Source organism: Panthera onca, chromosome C2 (genome assembly GCF_046562875.1).
Source record: "Panthera onca isolate mPanOnc1 chromosome C2, mPanOnc1 haplotype 2, whole genome shotgun sequence".
Lineage (NCBI taxonomy): Eukaryota > Metazoa > Chordata > Mammalia > Carnivora > Felidae > Panthera > Panthera onca.
Window position 1 is genome coordinate 12,928,200 of NC_138347.1, and position 5,444 is coordinate 12,933,643.

Here is a 5,444-nt window from a genome sequence, read left to right on the forward strand (position 1 = left end):
AGAATGCTTCTGCAGGTGCTCTGTTTGAAGGTGGGGGCTGGGCCACCCATCGACCAGCTCTTCTCCCCACCGACTGAGGACTGCCCCACACTTCCAGGCTGTACTTGGTTAGGAGCCAAAGGGACCACCACAGGGGCCCGGGGTCTGTGCACCCCATGCCTGGAGTGAGATGGCGTGAGTGAAGTGAGCCTGAGCTCACACAGAACATTCCAGCACGGCTGTGACTGAGGGAGATGTGTTACAGGCACCAGACACATCGGCCATCGTGGGCAATTTGGGCTCAAACAAGCAACCTAGAGCATATGACTAACATTTTTCAAAAGTGAAGTACAATAAAAAAAAAGTGATCGAATGTATTGCATCTGAGAAATATCATTTCAGGAAATTTTTGTTTCATTACATGCTAAACATGTTTGCATGCATATGTATGTATTGGGGGGCGGTATAAGAAGTATTTGTGTCCACGCCTCGCAGAGAAAAATGCTGCTCTGCTAGAAGAATCTAAATTCTTTTGGGAAGGGAAGTTCAGTTCAAAGTAAGGTTTTAGGTTGTAGGTCACTAACTGGATGAGAGGTATGTCCTGGTAGGAAGAACAGGAAAGAGGTACGAGCCCAAGGAGATCTGGGCCCTGGGCTTGTCAGTTTCTTAGCAATAACAATCTAGGACCACCTACCTTATGAAAAGAGATTTAAGAAATTGGCTTATGCAATTATAGGAACTGGCAAGTTCAAAATCTGCAGAGGAGGCCACTAGGCTGGAAACTCAGGCAGGGTTTCTATGTTAACAGTATTTTTAAAAAATATATAATTTTTTAAATGTTTATTTTTGAAAGAGAGAGAGAGAGAGACAGAGCATGAGCAGGGGAGAGGCAGAGAGAGAGGGAGACAAAGAATCGGAAGCAGGCTCCAGGCTCCAAGCTAGCTCAGAGCCCGTCATGGGGCTTGAACCCACGAACCACGAGATCATGACCTGAGCTGAAGTTGGACGCTCAACCAACTGAACCACCCAGGTGCCCCCTATGTTACAGTCTTGAAGCAGAATTTCTTCTTTCAAAAATCTGATTTTGCCTTTCAAGACCTGCAACTGATAAGATGAGGCCCACCCACATTATTGAGGGCAATCTTCCTCACTTACTAAAAACTGATTATAACTGTGAACCCCATCTACAAAAATACCTTCACAGCAACACCTAGATTCAAGTTTGATTAAATCACTGGGTGCGATAGCCTAGCCAAGCGGACACATAAGCACGACCATCACACCTGACATGCAGGGATTTGGACCAATAGAGCTCTTGGTTCCTTTCAGTTCTGCAGCACCTTGAATTTGAGCTCATTCTCTGACAGCCTCAAAGCTAAATGCTTTGAGAATGGACTCTGCAGCTGGAGGCTTGTGCTGCGTTATTCTGAAATTCCAGAATATTCCATCCGAGCCCTGTCCCTAGTTTCACAGGTGAGGGAACGCAGGTACAGAAAGTCCAGTTCATTCTGTAGAAGTCCCGCCATGAACTTGTCGCCAAGCCCTTGCTGTCAGTGACACATTCTGTCATTCTCAGACAGCATGCGAAGGGTTCCAAAATGGTAGTTTGCTCTGGAAAAGTAGGGAAGGAAATACTCTGTTTTAACAGAATCTCGACATTACTGTGAGTGGTTCTCATTCTCTTGAACAAGGGGATAGTTGTGTTTTCATTTGATGGTGAACATTATTGAGAGCACATTTCCTATGGAGAACAGGCCTGGGATCCTTCCTTATGGGAGGAGGAGAAGGATTTTCCAGAAGAAGGAGAGGGCAGCAGCTGTTCTGGGAAACTGAAGCCACTCTGCCTTGGGTGGGTTTTCCCTCATCAGAACCAGATGTGCAAATGTGTCTGGGCCCCTCCACCTCGCCACAGGGTGACCAAGCCCGGAAGGGGGGATGTGGCCTCAAAAAGGTTCTTCTGCGAGTTGGATGCCTGTGATCCCCCGGTGGAGGCTGGAGGAGGGGGCCCCTGTGGCCGGGAGTGCACTGGCCTCTCTCCCCGTTCCTTCCTCTGTGCTCTCTGGCCTTCTAATCGTTTAAACATGGAAGCAACCAGGTCCCCATCTTTACGCGTGCTCCGTTCTTACTCTAGCATCGTTTCGGTAAGGTTCACATTGGTCAAGGCCCCAGTCTCTCGTCTGTGGTTTGTAAAGAACTTAGCTTAAGCTGTACTTTTATCTGTTATATGTTGAGGATCTGTGTAAGATTTCATTTGAGAAAAACAAGTTCCACTGCATATATACATAATCTGAAAATCAGCACTGAGGATAACAGGAAATTATTTAAGGTGATAGTCTTAGATGTGATGAATGTAATATAACATTAAAACATCTGGGGAAAAATTACCCAATTGCATATGACCCTCCAAAATACTCTTCTCAATTCCCTTATTTACAGTCTCCTCTATTAAGAGTCAAACATTCCTGGATACAGTCAGAAATTATTAAAGAAGGAAAGGTATATGTGACACAAGGCAAAACCTGTCCTATTTGGACAAAGTTGGGAGACGAGCTCCCGAATAGGGCGTCTTACCGGAAGGGGCGGGGCTACTCCAATCTCCCCTCCCCTCCCTCTTTCTCCCCCCCCCCCCCCATCCCGCCGCCCCCCAGCTCCCAACAACGCGCAGCGCGTCTGCCGGTTCCAACAGACCTAGCTGGCTTTCCATCAAATGGACAATAATCTCCCAAGGGGCTCGTTTCTCGCTCAGACAAACATAACGTGTCAAGCCAGGAACGCAACCCACATATTAGGTGGGAGAAAGTACTATTTTTTACAGGAACCTCAAATACCTCTAGTTTCTGATTTTTTCCCCATGTGGATGCAATTAAACAAAATAAAAAGATATTACTTGGCTTTGGAGGGAAAATAAACACCTTCTGAAATTAAAGAGGCTTGGCATGATGTTGACTTTTAGTTGTACTTCTGCTCGTGAGAAATAGTAATTACTTACATCATAACCAGATTTATTCAAAGAAGGCGTTCTGGCGTTTCTCTTTCACCTAAAAGGGGGGTGACCGCCTGACTGCTCCATAGTGGGCCTTTGCTTGTGCTGTTTGGAGTAATGGCGAATAAGTGTGTGCTCTGGCACAGGGGTCGATGCCAGGAATCCTGAGGAGCATCCGGTGAGGAAAAGGGCCAGGACAGGGTGCCCCTGTGACAGCTGGGGATAGCACAGCATGGCGGCAGGGGAGCAGGGCTTGGGCTCTGGGTTTCCACCAGCAACAGCATCACACAGCCACGTATATTTCACCAAGTCCTGCACGGGAGTTTGTGGATTTCCTGTCTCATGCCTTCTCCCTGTGCAACACTCCTCCTCCTTCAATCATACCATTAGGGACCGCAAGGGGGAAGAGTGTTCTCGTCTTGGCCCTGTTCCAGGTCTTTTCTCTCTAGCCTTTCACTTCCGTGGGCACCTGGAGGATAATGATGACCCAGTGCTTGGCTCGGATTTCCTAGTTCCCCACCTTCCTCTACTTCAGCTTCTCCCAGAGAAACCCAATCGCTCCTACCGAGTGTCTCTGCCTGGGGATTTGCAAGCCTTCCCTCTTTTGTCTCCCAGCTCCCTCCCTCTGCGGGCGGAAGTCTTCTTTGCCAGTTGCCTGACGCTCTACGGCAGATGTGGGTCTGGGTGAGGACCAAGGCACTATGACACAGGTAACTTCAAACAAGAGAAATTTATTCTCATGGTTCTGGAGGCCAGAGGTCCAAAATCAAGTTATCTATCACTAGAGTTGCATTCCCTCCAGAAGTTTTTGGGAAGATCCTGTCTGTTGCCTGTTCCAGGTTCTGGCAGATGCCAGCATCCCTGGGCTTGTGGCTGTGTCACTCCAGTCTCCGTCATCGTTGTCACATGTCATCTTCTCCTCTCTCTTGTGTGTCTCTTAGAAGGCTATTTGTCATGGGATTTAAGGCCAATGCAGGTAATTCAGGATGATCTCCTCTCAAAACCCTTAATTACATCCGCAAAGACCCTTTCTCCAAATAAGGTAAGAGTCACAGGTTCTGGGGATTAGGACACAGACACAACTATTTTTTGGTCTGGAGTTGAGGGGAGGGGTTCACCCTTCAACCCCACCATAAGCATATAGGGCTCTTTTGGTTTTATGTGACAAATAAGCGAAAGGGAAATTTGTGTGTTCGTGGACATGGCAAGTATAGGGGACACTCGAGCTTCAAGTGGACCTAAGGGCTCCAGTGATGCTAGCAGGGCTCTTTTCTAGCTTTTGTTCCATTTCTCAGCTCTACTTATCTCAGCCGGACTTTGTTCTTTCTGTAAACCTTTCCCATGGGCTATGTATGAGGTCCCCAGAGACTCACACTCATGACCTTGCAGTTGAAGAAGACAGTCTTCCTGGACAGCTCTATAAAACATTCCCAGGAAAGACTCCGATTGGCCAGCCTGAGTCACATGCCTCTTTCTGCCGAAAAAAAAAAAAAACGTGTAGAGAGGGACTTTACAAGGACTGACAACCCCCCTCGAACTACGTGGAAGAGTGGAAGCATCGTTCCTCCAAGGAAGGGATGCTGGGTAGGCCAACTAAACCTTCTTCTCCCCTCCACCATTGAATGAGGCACAGCTTTACATCCGGAAGACTCCAGGCCCCCGCTCCCATGCGAAATAACCAGCCGATAACACCCCACATTGCAAATTCGCATCAGGAAACAGTGGGACTGGCGTGGCCCCTGAAGAAAGAGAACTGACTCATGGCCACGTCTAAGAAAGACGCCTATGTGGAGTCTCCAAAACACTCGACGTGGAAAACCTTAAGGAAAATGAGAACCTGTGCATAAAATTTCCAGACAGGTGGCACCTGGATATAATAACTAAAAGGAATCCAGAAAAGTCCTGAATGTCTGAAAATTAAGCAACATGCTTCCAAGTAACCCACGGGGCCAGTAAGAAATCACAATGGGTATTAGAAAATGTCTAATATTTTCTAAGTGCTGAGTAAATTAGGTAATTTACTTCGAGTGCTAAGTAAATTGTGACATGTGACAGCTTGTGGGAATGCAACAAAAGCCACTCTGAGAAGCAGATGTATATCCTTAAATGCATATATTGGTTGGCATGGGGGGCTAAAAAAATGAGATAGACGTAAATTTCAAAAAGCTAGGGGCTTGGCCACGCTGGGGGAATTGTTGCCTCCCGAAAAGTCCAAGCGAGGTTCTGTTTTCGGGCACATCTGGATCGGGGTATCAGAACATGTCACGAGGAGCCCGCTCACCCTGTTTTCCCCACTTGCTTCCATGTTGACTTCGTTCTCGGGTAGGTTCTATTCGTGGGATGATGAAGACACCTCAGCTCTGTGTCCCCCAAGCTTGGCCATTTCATGAAAGGGGGGGGATAAACAGTCCTAAATAGCCCCAGAAAAGGCTTCTGGGTTGACTCTGATTTGTGGCGCTGGGGTCACGAGCCCTCCTCTGAA